We start from the raw sequence: 19,795 nt of genomic DNA, 5'->3' as shown, positions 1-19,795 counted from the left end.
CCGAAATTGTTCTTGATTATTGATTTAATGTAATACATCGTTAAATTTCGAACGCAGTAGTCGATATTTCCCAAAAATCGATGTTTTCATTTTATACATCGCATAACAGTTTCTGATGACATTGTGTATATGTAAAACTTATTTAAATTTATATGCAATTAGCTTTGCTTTAATTTATATAAAATTATTTTTATAAAACACTTTATCTATTGGATAACATTTTTTTTAATGTTTTAATAAAAGTTGTTACACTTAAAATTTATTTATTATTAAGCATGGGTCGCCGAAAATCCTCTTATCTGTATCCTCCTCGCGTGGGCTGACTGGGCAATGGACATCGCTGCTGTCACCGTCACCGCTTGGTATCTGAACTAGAAATATTTACTTAAAATTTATTCGTTCTTTTTCTAGAGGGGGGAAACCTGAAAGCCCCATTGTGCTATTAGATGGCACTTTGCTTTGTTTTGACATCGTATAGCTTTCGGCATTCTGTATCTTTAACTAAAATTTGCCACTGCTTAGCAGCTTTCGCTTTTTTGTTGTGATTAATTTTTTTACTCTAACCGCTTGTACGATTACTTACAAATATGTATACCTAGATTGACATATGTATATGCTGACCTCAAAAAGCCATGACATACAAATTTATTATTTTGTCACCAGTTTTTTAAAGCTTCGTATATTTTTAAGACCATACTTTTGTATATACATAGATATGTACATAGGTACTAGTATTCCATGCGTAATCGTTTTTTAAATATTTGGATACTTTCCGTCCGAGCACGCTTATCGTAACAATTATTTACTCATTCGCTCCGAGTTTTTCAGTTAAAATTTTGTATATATTCCCACAATGCTAAAATATAATACACATATATTCGTTAAAAAGAATAAAAAGCTACGGCCTACGTACCTAATTGTCAGGAGCATTTGAACAAATTTTTATTCTCTCACAGACTTCTCTCCCATTTTGAATTTTGCAGCCGTTTATTGTCGCCCGTTCGTGCGCTGTGGCACACTGAAAGTCATTGGCATCAATCTTTCGTGTGTTTCGTAATAATCAAAAGTGATTGCGTATACCGGGGATGCGGTCTAGTAGAAACGCTAGCCACCTGAGAAGATGAGAGCGCTTGTAGTGGGCAGAAAACGGCATTGACCGTTCGGCCATTCAACCAGTTGTTGTGCCTCTGCTCGTGCTATTGGGCTGTGCATCATCGAATTTATAAAACGATTCGCCCAAGGTCAGTGCCGAGAAATTTGAATGTCAGTAAACCGTATTAGATTTTTACGAACCTACATATACACATACACGCATAAAAGAAACATAAATTAATTACTGGAGTTACTATTGAAACTTATAAATAAAGCTAACCTTGAACCGCACGGTTAAGTGGAAACAAAGATCATACTGCAAAGTATCGATACAGTATGATTACAGTATTTATATATCGTCGGTATGCAACGTCAAATAATATTGCAAAAAGATGCGTGGTATAAATTTGACGTTGCAAAAACATTTACTGCTGAAGCTTACTTTCCCAATAAGCTGTTTTTGCGAGCGTTAAAGTTATAACCAAATATGTAGTTTAATTATAGAAAATTTCTTCCGTTTCATAAAAAATATTTTCCAACACAAATTAATATACAATATATAGGCAAATATACAATATAATATTCTTGCCATCATAAGTACATTATTTGCCATAATCTCTGTATATTGCAAATTTAGTATAAATTAATAAAACAACAAGCTTTAAAGTCTCACTCCCCCATATGATGAATACATATATCAAAAAGCTTCAACTTTATTTGTGTTGCGCGATTTCACTCTGTCACTGCTTATCGACTACCAGTTTAATATGTTTCAAAATATAATATGATGATATGTCAAAAATATTTAGGATGCGTTGCAGAACATTACACTTTGTTCTTATATATTACAATTGACGTTTTCGATGTCAACCACACATATAACAGTCTTTTTGCTGATAGGTTGGAAGTAACTCAAGGTAAAGTTTTAGTGAATTCGGATTAAGTTCGAAAGAAATTTACCATACATATGTTCTATGTATATATTATCTTTTTCAAATTCGTGAATGTGTGAGATGATAAAGTTAATAAAGAAGCGCCTTCTTTAAAATTAAGCAGAATTACCCTAATATAATTAACGGAACATTTAAATTACATAAAATTTTATTGTTTCAATAACACTTAGATTTATTATGAAATCAGTGAAAACTATATAAAGTCGAAAATTCACGTCTACCTTCCGCAATTTGTTTGGGGTAGGGTTAATAGTATCAAAATAATTATAAATAATAATAAAGCCAACCAGAATAATGAAAAACGTTAAATAGGTAAGAATATGGGGTTATTGACTCGATTTTTTTAAAAGAGCACATTATTATCAGGAAAGGATGACCTCTGAGATGCCTTAAGATATCTCACAGATTAATCGATATTTTCGATAAAAACCCAGATATAGGCACTAGAGCCCTCATATTTAGTTCTGTTATAGTTATAGTTCGATTTCGATTACTTTAAGCAAAGATGTGACACACCTTGAAAGCAATATTTGCTCAAAGATTTATTCAAATATCTTAGTTGATGCCTCATTTATATATTGGATGGATAAATCTGAAAGAATTTGATATTATGTTATTTGATGAGTAGGAGTGGTTGTGATCCGATTTCGCACATTTTGTTAGATTAGTTGCGGAGATATGGGATTTCTTCTGAAAGTGGACGGTCATTGCCCAAATTTTAAGTAGTTTTGGACATAACCGTTATATGAATAGTTGAACTTAACCGTTTCAACCATTATTACACTGTATAAAGAAGTAATAGAGGGAAATTTCTTCAGTAAGTTCAATGTAGTTTGTGAGATATATACATATTTTAAACCACAGACGCCCTACCTCACGGTGATCCTCTATATCAAATTAAGCTTTTTTAGCTTTATACCCTGAACAGGTAGTTTGGTAAGTATGCATGGAAAACTTTTTATTTGACGAGATATATCCACGAAATTTAGCAAGGATTATTGCTTAAGGCAACCATACGATTTCCGAGAAAATTGTTTAAATCGGACTATAGCCGTAGCATGTAGCTTCAGTCCTTGTAAGAAAACATTTTTATTTGACAAGATGTCTTCAAGAAATTGGCATGGGTTGGTGCCCATGACAACGGTACAAATTCCAAACAAATTTTTCAGATCGGATAACTATAGTATATAGCTGCCATACAAACTAACCAATCAAAATCATGTTCTTGTATCGAATATTTTGTATATTATGAAGTGTACTCAATTTTACTTAATTACACTTGAAGGGCTGAATAATTTCTCATTTAATTTAATTACAAAGGCATAATGGAGTTTCAAAATTAATGTAAACTAGATTAGACGCTCCTAAGTACTTTTCTCAACCCATTTAACAAATTTACTGAGTATCTGAACTATATAGATAAATAATATAATCATATAATGAAAATTTGGCTAAAGTCACAAGATGCTCAAAATTCTGGCGAATGCGATCCGAGGGCTATAAATTGATTCAAGTTGACGTGTGATAGCAGTTAAAAGAGTAACATTTATTGACGCCTATACCTTATGTAGGATTTTAAGGTAGATAATGCCTTAATTTTCCACGACTCTGAATAGTCCTCTTTGGTTAATGTTAGTTTTTATTGGACCATCAACGGTTGACTACTTCGTCGATAAGAAACTTATTTGGGATTTGTTCTAAGTATTTTTACTTTTCGGCATAGTATACAATAAAATCAAGAAAACTATGCGTGATTGAAAAAAAATACCTGTAACACTTTTACTGTATATACCAACGCACTTTGGAGAATTGAAGTAATTGAAATAATGCTTCAATTCTTTATTTGTTTTTGTATCAAAAAGCTATTATGTAAATTGTTGTAAACAACTCCACAATATTATGCTCTTCATTGTATTTGTATCACCGTATTTTCCATTCGTCCCACCACCTCCTACCACCAACCTCATGATAAATCCATAAATTCAGAGGCAATAAAATTGTTTACAAAACAACTTCTCGCTGAGCTTTCGAACACATTCACTTTTCTAGCAGTGTATCACATACACTTATTTGGTGCCCACAGTCTTTTCGACGAGTACTCGTATATGACCCACTTGCATTGCGTGCTGAAAGTCGCGTCTCAGCGCTAGTCGCATGCCTCAGATGGCGCAGGCGAACGGGTGAATTTTCGGTCGGTCTATCCCCGTTGCGTGCGTTTAATTACAATCAAAACGAATATCATAAAAACTGCATTAGAAGATACTTAATTTTACAGTTATTTTTTGTGCCTTCAACCACGTGAACAAGCAGGATACCTTCGTGTACATTCATATGTATATCTCTGTTTTAGTCGAAATATTTTCAGGCCTAAATGTTTCTGGTGTGTCGGAATGCTATGATCCCCAATGAGCACTGTGTTGTTGCTGTTTTCACATGAAGCACTCCCAATTGTTCTGTGCACACGTAAGTATAATAAAATTGATTTATTTATTTGTAAACATAGAAACGATTTGAATTGACGATTTAATAGAAACGATCACGATTTGAAAACAAGTGTTTTCGAGAAAATATAATTTTTATTTTTGATACAGTTCTTTGTGGGTATATTCAGGGGTGTAGTGGAATCTGATAGTTGTCGGAATCAGAATTGAAACCGATAAAAAAATGTAGTAGGTGTCATGAATTCAGATATTATTGGTTTGACGTTTGAAACAGAAATTGTATCGGTTTTGTTATCAGAAAGAAAGCAAGAGGATTTTTGCTGACAGATTTGAAATGTTAGTTAAGAAAATAATTTATATTATTGTTATGATTTAATTTATCGTTATTTTTATAGGGGAAAATATAAGAATAAAACAAAAAATGTCATAATTATCGAGTTTATGGAAAAATCAAGATATTTTAAGAGAATTTACAAAACGTCACAAACGTAATTTAACACCCAAATGCGTCTATATTCAGTCGATAATGTGATATAAATATGTAAAGTAAGCATGTATACAAACATACAAGTAAATGCAAGCCAAATTTCACATGCGACTCCCATGGTGCATCAAGTGGATTACTGTGACCTTTTAGGCATTTCAAATTTATAAAACGCTTCCTAATTTGTTCATTTGCAAATTTTGTCACATTAGTAAACAGCTGATTCGAATATTGGTTTTTCATATGTTCGAAAAGACGCAAATCCAATCAGATTCTGTGACACCATTGAAAATCAGAATTGGTTTGCAATTCTGACAGCTAAGCAAATATGTCTTGGATTCCACAACACCCCTGATTATTATAACTTATTAAGTTGATTGAAAAGGGAGGCGCGGGGGCGCCAGACCACAGGCGACGTACTTAAGCCATTATTAGGCCCATTGTACTAGCGGGTGGTAACCAAGCCTTATTCAGCTTGGTAAAAAGTCGAATCTTTTTCAATCCCAGCTGCCTAATGTCTCTCAAGTTGGAGCGTGGAATATAACGCGTTTCATCCCGCTGAAGACTGGGTATTCAGAAAGATAATGTTTCAGCGTCTCATCATCCTCCGCGATTGCTCTGCATTCCGCCGAATTCAATTTTCCAATTTTCTGAATGTGGGATCTTAAGGGTAGCTGCCCTGTGATGTATATTACTAAGATCCCTTTTGTCTAGAAGTAGAAGCGTTTTGGTCTGTCCACCAACAACACTACGCCAAAATAACTTCGTATGTCTTGTGTTGCTAAAACTCCAAGACCTGAGGTGTTTCTTCTGGGTCAATTGCTGCAAACAACCCTTAAAGGAGTTAAATGGTTTGGGGCCTCCAGAATCTGTGCCCCTATCACAGCCGAAGCAGTGGGTGGATTACTATCTTCGAGGGTGCCACCTGGAGCACCTCACGCTAAAGGTGGACGGGTCTTTCAGAGTGTATTGTTCGCTTCTTCCTCCTACTTTCCGAAACGCTTACTAGAAGCCAATAGAAGTGCCCCATCCAACTCTCCTCCTTTTATAACATCCCTTATCTTGACCCCAATAGTCATCGGTTACCGGTATGATTTTTGTATCTAAAAAGCGCTTCAGCTCTCGACTTACACGTGTGTATAGTGTTGAACTAAACATCTTTGGAGCGATGGTCGATCGTTGAAACGATTACAAATTTTCTTTATATATTTTTGTAATTGTAGATATAAACAAAACTCCCCAAATAATTGCACAGAACTAATCACTGAGTTAGCAGCCCTTGGTCGATCTTGATTTCGTGTCCATTCTGGTGAAATAAACTCGGCTAAATTTATTTAATTGCATTAACACACCTTGATTATTCGAAACGTCTATATATAGTATAAAGCCATCCCGACTAACAGAAATCAATACCGTTGTAGTTGCACCGTTTTCACTATTTTTTACATCACGACCATGTATATATATATATATATATATTTATAATATTACAGATTATTCCGCATAACTAATTCAATGTTTCAGGCATTGTTCTTCCAAAGTTATGCACTCTTACGTAGTTGCAAAAAATTGGGCTAAAGCTAATTCACCATCCTCTACTTAAGAGTTGTCGCTCATCAAAGAACGTCATGAAAAACGTTGACATTATTTTTAATGTCACTTTCCCAATTTTATATCTAGCTTCTACATCTCGTACTCGTACAAAAAATGCCATTACACCAAACAACACTTCTCGCTAACCTACATACGTATGTACATATGTACTTCCGCAGCGCAAAATTGTTGACAACTTTATTATTCATGCATGCCGCGTCACCAATACTGCGCTCCTCGATGTTTGCCGTCAGCTGGGTAATGTGTCAGATGGCAGGCTTGTCAACGCAACGCTTTGACATTTCAGTGTGCATTATTCACGAGCGCATGCAAATATACAGTGCATATGTACTCTATAACCGGCTTTTTTGTTGGTTAAGTATTATAATAAGTTTGTTTCTTAACTCCCAATTATCACTAGCTATCAAATTTCTGCTGGAAAAGCATTTCTTAGCCCAAAAAACTAGCAGAAGATAGCACAAGTTAAGAGCGTAAAAAGCTAAGAGAACTGCTAGTCTCTGCTTATGAAATTTCTGCTAGCATAAAAGAGCTACTGCCATATGAAGAAACAGAAACGCATTTGCTTTGATTTTGTTTAGTTTTATTGGTTTAAATTGTGAACATAAAAATCTATTGATTAATTTTCAAGTTTTGCGAAAAACAACATTTTGATACTTTTTTGCTATTTTTCTGTTTCTTTACTTTTTCGGTATTTCGCTCTTTGTCAGAGTAAGACTGACTTCGTATAAGAACAAAGTATAATGTTCTGTAATGCATCGGAAATATTTTTGACATTGCATCATGTTCTGAAATATATTAAAACGGCAGTCGACGAGCAATGACAGAGAAAATCGCGCAACACAAATAAAGTTGATGCTTTTTGACAATTTCATATGCAACGATGGCGGTGTTAGATGGTAAAGCTTGTTATTAGTTATTTTATTAATTTATGCTAAATTTGCATTAAATTCAGAGATTATGGCAAATAATGTACTTATGGTGGCAAGAATATTATATTATCTATATATTTTAGTGATGTTGTGCTTGTTTTTTTGATGAAACGGAAGAAATTATTTAAAACTAAACTATTTGGTTTAACTATGTTTAAGTTACTGTATTACTACTATATCGATACTTTGCAGTAGTACGATTTCGAAGTCAGCCTAACTTGCAATCTTAATCTTCCTGATAGCTATGTGGCAGCTTCTAGCAGTTAAGATACAAACCTAATGCGATGTGCCATGTATATACATATGTATGTGTGCAGTGATCTCTGCCGAGTCGACTCAAGTATAATAATATATAATGATCGAAACCATGTTGGGAGCAATTGCAAACTTACATAGTTCCGAAGTCAATAATTTTTAAAAAGTAAATCTGAATATAGGAAATCTTGAAGACCCATTTATCCACAGATAATGACTTGAACTCAGTAATTTTCCATTTTTATCATGCGTCAAACGAGAACTTATGCTAGTTAACCAATATTCATTAGTAAATCAAGTTCTTCGGGCAAAGTATCAAACAAGTCATTCGAAGAATGGTCAAAAGTCGATACCATGGTATTAGATCAAATAACTTCCTACAATATTTAGCGCTCTCAAATTGAAATCTTCTTATAGAAAAATGGGTGTGCCGATTATAATGTTATGTATCTGTAATGTAATGGAAGACACTTTTTATAAGTTCTTCAAATCTTATTATTCGATCCGATACTACCTTACCACTACAGCTATGCGACTAGCAATCACCATCAACTAATCTCAGTTACAATCTTCGGAATTTTGCGTTCTCATTTATGTATGTACATATGTATTGCTTTGTGATAGACATCTGTAGGTTAGATGATCCAGGGTTGGTGAGCCAGTTATACTATTTATTTGCTCTGCAGAAGATACATCCAACTATATTGAGTAAATTCTTATAAAATAACCCAATATTCCGTCTCTCATTGGATCTACGGTTATGTGGCCCGACACAGTATACATTTAATGAGATGGTAAATACATATTGTATGATATAATATTTCGAGATTTTCCTCAAACTTCCCTGCTTATTTTAGTTTATTAAACACTCCCGGAGAGTAGGTTCGAACTGATTGTTCTCATTATATTAGTGGCTGGGAATGTTAGCTAACTGTTTTCAACATCTTAGAAAGCAGTTTCAGATCACTATTATATATGTTTCTCTTTCTTAAAACTATAATCTGCTTACTCGACCCAAAGTATATTCATAGTGAAGTAGTACGCCTCAAATTGGATTTACGAACTTTGTTCAAAAAGTATCGCGAACTTTTAATTTTCGCGGGCTATATATATTCTGTTCATCAAAAAACGGTACTACCCTATCATTAAGAATATCTGCAGCTGTGAGAGCAGTCCTTTCTATGTAAAGCTTAGCTAAAGCAACTCTGGAATAGGTATCAACAAAGGTTTGCTAATAAATTCGTCCAATACCTCTTTTTAAAATTTTCAAGATCCTTTCTTTCCCACATTGATCTTATTCTACTTGCAGAAATGAGAATTCCTCTCTTTTTCAGTTCGTTTGCTGCTCTTTCTTGTCCGTATGCTGGAAACTCTATTGCTATATCAACTACTGCTTTTTCTATATCCTCCGACACTATATTTGCATACAATGACTTGCTTTTGCTTATCTAGTGTAAAGCCGCTTCTCCTCCTGTTTTATACAGTTCTTTGAAGCGGTAAAATGTATCCCTTGAATATTCCATTACTTTACACGCCTGTGATACATTTCCTAATTGCTTTGCAAGTTCTAGCAATTCCAACTTTGGTTTTAGTATTTTTTCTTATGTTGTATTCAGATCTGACCCTCTTTTAAAATGTGTTTATATATTTATCTTACTTTGTTTCCCTGTCAGATTAAGTCTAAACTATTACATATTATCGTGTATTCGATTTTGGAAAGTTTTGTTGTGTTATGTTGGTACTCATATATCTTACTTATGCTGACAAAATCGGTCATTGAGAATGTTTAGTTAATTTTTGACAGCTGTTTTGCTTGGATGAGTTTTGGTTTGTCTTAAATCTTTGCTTATTTCAAAGAATTTGTATAAAATTTTGTGTAAAAAACGAAATTAAGTGCGCGGAAGCATTTGGAATGTTGACTGTTGGATATGGTGCAGCTACCTTGGTTAAAAGCAACGATTATCGGGGCAACGTTATTATCAGAGGGTCTAGAAGATGAGAACAACGAAGAGCGTTCCGCACGCCCGAGGATATCAACAACAGACGAAAACATTAATGAAATAAAGAAAATAATATTGGCCTATCGTCACCATTAGAGAAATCGCTGAGGAACTAAACGTATCGATTGGCTTGTGCCATTCGATTTTAAACAATGATTTGGGTTTGAGTCGCGTCGCCGCGAAGTTTGTGCCAAAGTTGCTCAATTTCGATCAAAACCAGCGTCGCGTTGACATTGCTCAGGAGGACTTGGACTCAGTCCGCGACGGCCCAGATCTGCTCCAAAGGGTCATAACTGGTGACGTATCATGGGCTTATGGTAATAATGTGGAAACCAAAACTCAATCAACCCAATAGAAGCTGCTGCATGAGCCAAGACCGAAAAAGCGCGCCATTTTCGGTCGAATGTGAAGATTCAATTGCAGGCGCGTCATGGGTCATGAGTTCTTGTCAAAAGGTCGAACGGTGAAAAAAGAATAGTACCGGCAAGTTATGCGCAATTTGCGCTTAGCAATCCGCCAGAAACGCCCAGATTTGTGGAAGAACAAAAATTGGCTTTTGCACCATGATAACGCCCCTGCTATCGAATATTTGGCGAAAAACAACACATTTATGGTGCCGCAGCCACCGTATTCCCTTGTGATTTTTTTTTAACTGAAGAGGCCCATGAAAGGATGAAACTATGCTACGATTGAAGAGATAAAAACTGCATCAAAGAAGGAGCTGAACAAGATCACAAAAAATTACTTTTTTTAATTGCTTTGAGAATTGAAAAAAAAACGCTGGCATAAGTGCTTAATATCTAGGGGTGATTACTTTGAAGAGGAAAAAATATATATTCATGAATAAATAAACACTTTCTTAAACACAAAATTCGCCATACTTTTTGAACAAACCTCGTATGTATGTACTATACCTGTGTATTAACGAATGAATCAATGTCATGGCAAAAGAGTTCAAAACGTCATCGCAAGCGAAGAGTGTACGTGTTTACCTCAGGAAGATAATAGACTAGCTTTCATTTTGTCGCCGTCGTTATTTGTGCTTCGTGAGCAACAAGGTCAACCAAACGTGTTGTTGTTTTGGCTTAGCTGAGCTTTCGAGGCATTACATTGTTTTTGCTATGACAAAAACTGCATTATTGTGGAATATAGAGCACATACATACATATGTACATGCGCTGACATAGTTACAGACCTTACTGGTTGTTAGTAGTGCTTATTATTTGACATAGTATGCGGAAAGTGAGGTTTTAATGTTCCACACGACTTATGGAATTTTCTTATAGAATTTCCATTTGAATAAAATAAAGCTGATTAAATTTACTAAATTCTTTATTTAAAATTTCTTAGATCTTCTCGTTCTGCGCTGCAGAATAGTTCTGAATTTATATCATACTTCTGAGTTACATTCAACTATTCAGCAGTACAGACGTACTATTTGCATATTGGTATTTTGAATGGTAATTATATATTTGTATTTCCGATTTCAGTCTAGTTTGGTACGTTATTTTACCTTTTTATCGGCCAAAAGTGCTACAGCGTATACTTTATTTATATCAACTGAACTTAGGAACCTTATAAATAACAAGCGAAAGTTCCGGAAAAGTGGTCAAATACTAGATATCCCAGATAAAACCAAATACAGTACAGCATCAAACTAACTTAAAAAATGCATGAAAGATATAAAAAATGAAACAACGGCAGAATTTTTAATAAGTCTGGATCTTAGAGAGCCACCAAATATTCAAAACGACCTACAAAGAAGAATCTTGATATAAGTAATTATAACGGAGAATGGTGTCAAACCGCCAAATGTAAGGTTGAGGCATTTGCACAAGATTTGCGCTTAACATTTCAACCAACAATTCTTATGCCTGAAGATAGTGAAATTATAGAGGTTCTGGGTGTACCTTGTACGATGGTTCTTCCGGTTCTAAAATGAATGTGTTTGAAGTAAAAGAAAAATTCGCAAAACTAAACCAAAAAGTCATCGGGCTATGATAAAATTGACAGAAGAGTTACGAGTAAATGTACTCTCAAAAGTGTATGAAATTTCTTGCAATAACTCAAAATTGAGGTTGGACCACTTTCCTGAACAATGGATATGTTCTCAGGTTATAATGGTTCCAAAAAAAAAACTTGAAAATGTTCTCTTGTCATACCTTGCTGGTGGCATTTTCCAAAGAATACTTATGAGTAGGTTGTCATGGTATCCCCCGGATAATTGTACTTCAAACATGGCACAATTTTTGGTTAAATTAACCGACAATCGTTTAATTGAACACTTTGTTCAATTACAGGAAACCCCCTTATTGGACAACCTAATCAAAAAAAAAAACAAATTCATGTGCACTTTAAATATTTATTTAGTTTTCAGTAATGATATTTAAATAATATTTTTAACTTTAGGAAACAGGTAAGGATATTCTAAGTTCGGGTGTAACCATACAATTTATACTCTCGCAACTTGCAAGGATCAAAGCACGGGAAATTATTTCAGGTGTTGGCAAAATTTTATATTAAAGGAAGTATTGATCCGATTCAACCACTTTTTGACACAAATACCTACTAATATCGAGAGTTTATTTATTTATTTATTTTATTATAAGAATTTCAATTATATATCTTACACATTGACCAATATTTTCGGTTAAAAAACAACTATAGGTACTGGGGTCACGCCCACTGTTTAATTTTGAACGCGGTTCTTATAAAGTCATCTCATACCATCCCAGAGATACAATTTAATGTCTCTGGCGTGTTTAGTGCTTAATTTATCGCGCTTTTAGTAGTTTTTAACAGTACCGTTATATGGGGAGTGGGCGAAGTTGCCACCCGATTTCACCCATTTTCACACTGTCAATAGAGGTGCTAAAAACATTAGTTCTCGCGGGACAACGCCATCTTTTTAAACAAATTAAAACTGCAGTTGCCCCCAATTAATTCGTTTTTTATTAATAGCGTTTTATGGACGTGTTTTTTTCTCAAGTTATAGCTTGCACAGACAGATGGACGGACAGACAGTCACCCGGATTTCAACTCGTCTCTTAATCCTGATGATTTATATATAAATAACCCTATAGTTAGAATAGTTTTAGGTGATACAAACAACCGCTATGCAAATCAAGCAAAATATATAAAGAAATCTGAAACGGTAGAACTTTGCGCGAGTATAAAATGTTCGGTTACATCCGAACTTAGCCCTTCCTTACTTGTTACGGTTTGTTCTTATAGCACAGTTCGTGTGCCACCCTGTATAATGATTTCCGTCTCACTAGTTGCTCTTTTCTCATATACCCAATGTATTAAAATTAGTATCTTTGGTTGAGCTTATATCACATATATCTATTAGAGTTAATTAGGTTGATTTTAATACCAATATCTCGAATATGAAGCAAAATATAGTAATAAGACTAAGTGAGTCTACTACCTATAATAAAAGTTGATAGAATACGAAAGATGATTGCAATCCTTTCATCGAATAATGAAGGTTGAGATCTAGTCAAAATGTGTTCAGCGCTGAATATGAATGGAATTGGTTTAGACCTTGGTCCAAGCCTCATATCCTGAATATAATCAATTCCGATCCACTGAATAACGTTTTGCATATCAATTTAATATAAATATTACAATTAGCCTTTTCGGTTGATTTTAGTCAGATGTATCTTTTGATGATAAGATGAAGATGATTTTAATATAATTTTCATTGACGAGAAATAAAATAATTTTATAAAACTAATTGAGCCTATAACCTATAATATAAGTTAATAATACATATACAAATTTGAATATAATCAATTCATAATTTCGTCGAACAATAACTGTTGAACTCATTCGCAACATTTTTTAATGAAGATATTTGCCCGGCTTTGATCCTTACAACCTTTAAGAGTATAAAATTTTCGGTTACAGCCGAACTTAGCCCTTCCTCACTTGTTTAATATAAAGTTATGTCAACACCTGAAAGTATTTTCCGGACATTTTTCCTTTAAAAGTATAAAGTGTTCGGTTAAAATATTTACTTTTTCTCCTAATTTTGATTTAATGTTGAAAAAGCGCCCTAACTTTCAATCAAAATTGTCACTTTAGAATATCAGATTTTTTCAAAAAGTTTTTGTATTCATTTCTGATACAATTTATATCTGTTAGCACAAGGCCTGACATGCTTTCGCCACAAAGTAATGATTTGAACGAACTAAACTTTACCAGGTGTACTATTATTTCAATCACTTTTCAGAAGATTACAACTTGCGAGCTGAATACCTGTTCAAAAAAACTGCAAAAGAAGGTTAGTATATTAGTTATTAAAACTTACGGTGTAACTAAGATCTCTGTAAGGGTCAAAGCAACAGGAAGATTTACCGTTTACAATTATTTTATAAGGGTTGCCACGTATTACAATGTTTTAATAATTATGTATACTGCCAAAACATTTAAGATTAAAATACGTGTATTAAAGTAACTTACATGTTTTGTGATTGTTATCTGCCGGAGATATTATGGAGAAGCATTGTCACCATTTCAAATTTTTTTTTTAATTAAACTGATAAAATACCTTAAAATTATAACAGTAGGCAATAAACTAAAGTACTTCGAGAAAGATTTCTATCGGAGTTATATTTGTGAAGTGTTGCCACCGGTTTAAAAAATGCTGTTCGTTTGAGCTTTGTTGAAATAACGTGAAGAAATATAATATAATTTGTGCTCGCAATAATATGCAGGTAGTGTATTTCCTTCTTCCTAAGTGTTCATATTATTGTGTTTTATAACACAAAGGCATGTATATAATTGTAGTAGAAATATTTTCAAAAAAGAAATAAATATGAGCTGTTTAAAGCTCCATGACTTCATCTGTCCATGACTTCATCTGTTAACTGAAGAATCAGAAATGGTATCGCACTTAGCAGATATAGTAGTATCGATACGTGGAAATTCAGTTCCCATATACTGAATATATAGACTTCCATCTCTTCGTCCGAACTTATACCGTATATCGCTCAATAATTGAGAAATCTTAACAACATTTTGTCATACTTTTTCCTTACCACATTGTTATTTGAGTTGCTTTCCCGTGGACCACATATGAACTTACATTTTTTACTTAATTGAAATTTAATTACAAAAATGTATCTGACCTTTGAGCTGGGTGAAATTCTTCTTTTATGTATAAGGCAACATCTTCCAGAAGAAGTTAATAAATTAAATACAACTTAATATGTCTGAAATGAGAAATTGCTTAACTTAATATTACTCATATTAAGATAACTTAACCTAATAAAACATTACTTGGCTTAAAGGAACTTAACTTTGAAAAATTTTAAGTTGTTACAAATTTTTCGAATTAAATATTTAACTAATAGTTCTGTTTCTTTGACGAGAAATAATATTAATATTATGGGTAACAACATACATATATAAATATTTTCCCTTCCTAAAACTACTATAAACATTAATATGTGGTAGTACCTAGGTACTTGAAGGTAAATATTAGAAGTAATGTACAATTCTGTGAAAAGTTCAAGTTTCGATTTTCTGAGGAACTGGACTTTCAACTCGTTAATTCCACGTGTTGCGGCGGTAAATTATATCAACTCTATAATTTATTGCACTTTACTAAAATATGGTCAGCGTACACATACGCGCACTTACAAATGAACAAATAGGGGCTTATAGCACATGTACATATAATCCTTCGTATGAATTTCCACTTCACTTTTCTGTTGGGGACATTAATTGGAATCATTTCGTGTTTGTGGTTTGAGTAGCTAAAGGACTGAGGCAACAACAAATAACCACTTGCAGTGTTCAATAGACAATTACAAGTATATATGTATGTTAATATGTCCATGTATTGGTATATGAAACTGTATGAATGAATTTATTGGGAATAACCATCTATTTTTCTACGTGGCGCATGAGTGACGTTAGGTCAAAGAGGTTACATTCGTAAGGCATAGCTCGTTACACTATCATACATACATACGTGTATCCTCCAATATACATATGTATATGAAAGCCAGAGAAGCTTATAGGAACAAAGAGAGTTTACAACAAAAAATATTTTTTGAACAAATTTGAATTCGATATTTTATAGCTAAGTCGGCTAATTAATAGCTTTTCAATAAATACACGAAGAACTTGAAGAAAATCTGAATTAAAATTGTAGTTGAGGATATAAAATAAAGTGGTCCGTTTTGAATTCGTTTTGAACTAATATATAATTTGTATATATGGTTGTATGAAAGAGATACAATCGGCAGACTAGTTTTGCCTTAGTTTATGACTAGTTAGTTTGATGGCCGGGTATTTATTTAGTATACTATAGTTCGCTCGAAATGCTGATGGGCGTCAATGCGGGGCGTATTACTGTTAACTGTAAAATTAATTTTCAATTTCGGCACACACTCAAACACATACATTTACAAACATACATACATATCTACCTCCTGGAAATAAGTATAGGTGTTTTAGCTTTAAACGCGGTGGTTCTTTTCCGTTAAAATGAAAATGTATTTTTATAAGAGAGCATTCATAACAAGTAACAGAAAAGGCCTTAACACAATTTAATTTAAAAAAAATGTATTTAAGAAGTCCGAATAGAAAATAAGTATACGTGCATTTTCAGAAAATGCTCTACTTCGCTCCAAATGTTTTAAGTTTAAGTTTTTTAGATTTTTCGTCATTGAATTTACTAAATTTTCTAAAGGGTTTCAAACGATGATGGGTTTGACGACCTTTCCGGCATTCGGATCATCCAAATTCTGACGAAAAAATAAAATTTTTGAAATCATTATATCAAATGCTTACTAAGCTGATTTGACTTACTTATTTCCTAAGAAATGCAAGACTCGCCCCTTCAATTACTGATAATAGTGTTTAAGTTGAAGGTCAACAAGAAAAAGCGTTAACTTCGGTTGAACTGAAGCTATAATATCCTTCACAAATAAAGAAGTTTCTATACAAGAGCTTGATTTTGATCACTAAGTTGGTATGGCAGCTATATCATATAGTAGTTCGATCTGGAAAATTTCTTCGGATATTGTAGCGTTGCCTTTACCAATAATCCAGGCTACATTTCGTGGATATGTTGTGAAATTAAAAATTTATTACAATAACTTAATTTTGATTGTTGAGTTTGTAAGAAAGCTATATGCTCGAAAATGTCTGATATCGACGGTTCCGACAAATGAGCAGTTTCTGGGAAAGAAAACGACGTGTGCAAAATTTCACAGCGAAATCTGAAAAACTGAGGGACTAGCTCGCGCATGTAGAGACAGATGGATAAATCAACTCATCTCGTCATGCTGATCTTTTATATAATATATTTTATAGGATCCCCGAGAGGATAAAATAAGCACCCCGAAGGTAAATTTCTATTTCATAATTAGCTATACCCAGAACAAATTAACATTTAGTATTAGAATAAAGCGCTGCAGAAATATTTTTGCACATTTCCATGAGGTATATTTTTCTATGAAGGTACGAAAATTCGCACTCAAACGAATATTGGCTCATATCTTCATACATACTCACATTGACTTTCATTTATTTGTTTTTTTCATTTTGTCAGCAAGTATAAGTAGATGTTTCTCACACGACTGGGTCGTATGGGGGTATTTAATTGCATTAACTCGTTGGCAAAGGCCGAGCAAACAAATAGAGAGTATATATTTATATACCTATTGATATATGTATATATGTATTTTGTGGTAATATCTAGCACATTTTCTATTGCTGAATTTACAAGCGGACCTACATATGTACAAGTACAAGTATACACAAGCGCACAAATGAATTTAAGTTTATATATAAGTATTTTGACATTCGAGTTTTTATTTCGGTGCAAAATCATATATGTGTATACAAATTTTTTTGGAATAGAAATAGCATATTGATGAACTCCAATATACTGATAGGTGCTAGTGAAGCGATGCGATCCCTGTTTGGATAATTCTGCATCTGCAGACTGCTGTGTAGTCCACTAGCAGGTATTCTGGGGTTTCCGGCTCCATGTCACAGAACCGGCAGTTTGCAGAAGAGAATAAGCCCATGTTGTATAAATGCTTATTGAGCCTGCAATGGCCGGTGTAGAACACGACAAGCAGCCGGAATTTGTTTCTCGGGAGATTGATTACGGTTTTAAAACGTCTGAAGTCGTAACCCTCATTAGCAACCTGGCATGGCGCATGCCTTGGGGATTTTGGATGGCGCTCCAGAAGCGGTCAAATCGTTGGAAGCTGAAAGGCATATTACGTCACCAGTACTTTAATTTCTTAGTACATTAGTTTCCTATTCCAAATTCATTCCACTTTCAGACATTAGGTGTTAATAGAAAAATACGCCTTAGAATTTCCTTAAAGTATTAAATCTGTGTGGTCGAAAGCTTACCGTCGCTCACACGATAGGTTGAATGCTATACCTTTAATATAAAGTCACAGCATTTCATGCGATTCTTTAATAATCAAAACATTTTAATAATGTTTTTTTTTATAAACTCGGTTGAATATTTTTTTAAGGTAGATACTGGTTTTGAAGTTTTATAGTGCAAACTAATTTACACTGGTTGATTTAACTACGATTTTGATTCTGTGTGAGTAACAGGAAAAGGCGGTAATTATGTCATGAATTTGACCCTTAAGACTCTATAGAAGATCTAAAGAGACATATGTTCAACAAAGTAATAAAAAGGTCTAAGAAACATAACATAAATGGATTCATCATTAATTTCCAAACAGTTTTAGTTTTGAAACAACTAGCGAGTAATTGGCTGACAGCCTACGGGTGTAAGAAAGTCTGCTAGTTACTCCATTTTTATTAATGTACAGATAAATTTGATATTAGAGATGCAAATATTATATAATATATTAAGATTCCAATAGTACTAAGCACATGGTCGAATCCTCTTTCCGAACAATATCTTGGAAGTTTATTCTCATAGAAATATCAAACAGAGAAATTCGACTGCAATGTTGTCAAGAAAAAGCTTTAAAATATGGCTTAAAATGAGTCGGATGTAGGAAGTTTATTCTCATAGCGATCTCAGTCAAGGAACATCGACTGCAGTGATGCTAAGAAAAAGCTTTAGGGTATGGCTTAAAATTTGTCGGATACTCCATTTAGCAACCAAATTAAGGCGAATATCACTTGCAAAGGGGGAAACGTCAGGCGTCTACCAGAGTTCTATAGTAAAGTTTTATAGTATATCATATATGTATGTATAAAGAAAAGACCAAATCGCAATGTTCCATAAATGATTTCGAGTTGTCGTAAACGATTTGGCGAGGTAAAAACCACTATTTAATTTTATAGTGAAATACTCGAAAATATGAAGCATTGTTTTTCTATTCGTTTGCGCACAACATTTTCAGAATAAATCTTAGAGCTGCTGAATATTAAAAATACATTATGGAACCTTTGTTAGAAGTTAAGCAATCTATTCAATTTTAAGAACTTAATTTTTTAATGAATGTAATTTGTTATACAATGTGTTTGGTTTACATAGAGCCGTCAAAAGTTTCGAAATATCATTCGAAATCGAAACAAATCTTTCTATATTGCATTTTGCCATTGTACCGTATGCATTTCGGAACACGCCTGATAATATATTTTTGATTAATTTCATAATTTCAAATATTTCTTATCTCACTCATATCTTTACACCCTGAGCAGGGTGTTAAGCTTGACATCATGTTTGTAACATCGATAAACGTCGGAGACCCTATAAAGTATATGTACATATACACTATATACATATATAAATAATCAGCGTGACGAGCTGAACCCATACAGATATGTCCGTATGTCTATCCGTCTGGGAACTAGGCCCTCAGTTTTTGCACACGTACTTTTCTCATCAAGAAGCTGCTTATTTGTCGGAACCGATCGGATATAATATCGGACAACTATAGCATAGAGCTGTCATACAAACTGGCTGATCGAACTCAAGTCCATGTATAGAAAACTTTTTTACTTGACATGCTAAAATTTGGCATAAGTTATTGCCTACGCAGAGGTACAATCTTCGAAC

General features: G+C 33.7%; 1 long non-coding RNA gene across 3 annotated transcripts; it reads right to left on the bottom strand.

Annotated features, from left to right (window-relative positions):
• Positions 1-644: 644 nt before the first annotated feature.
• On the bottom strand, positions 645-4,593 carry LOC118682456 (uncharacterized). Of its 3 annotated transcripts, none has more exons than XR_004978292.2 (3): positions 1,373-4,593; positions 914-1,293; positions 645-856 (listed from the first exon to the last, which is right to left on the bottom strand). It is a non-coding gene; the product is annotated as an uncharacterized lncRNA (long non-coding RNA). The 3 variants fall into 3 exon arrangements; XR_004978291.2 differs by having other exon boundaries at positions 914-4,307; positions 4,361-4,593; XR_011396594.1 differs by having other exon boundaries at positions 914-4,593.
• Positions 4,594-19,795: the final 15,202 nt, after the last annotated feature.

This window comes from Bactrocera oleae, chromosome 5, assembly GCF_042242935.1.
Source record: "Bactrocera oleae isolate idBacOlea1 chromosome 5, idBacOlea1, whole genome shotgun sequence".
Taxonomy (NCBI): domain Eukaryota; kingdom Metazoa; phylum Arthropoda; class Insecta; order Diptera; family Tephritidae; genus Bactrocera; species Bactrocera oleae.
The sequence above is the reverse complement of the archived record's forward strand: the minus strand, read 5'-3'. Positions and strand labels throughout refer to the sequence as shown.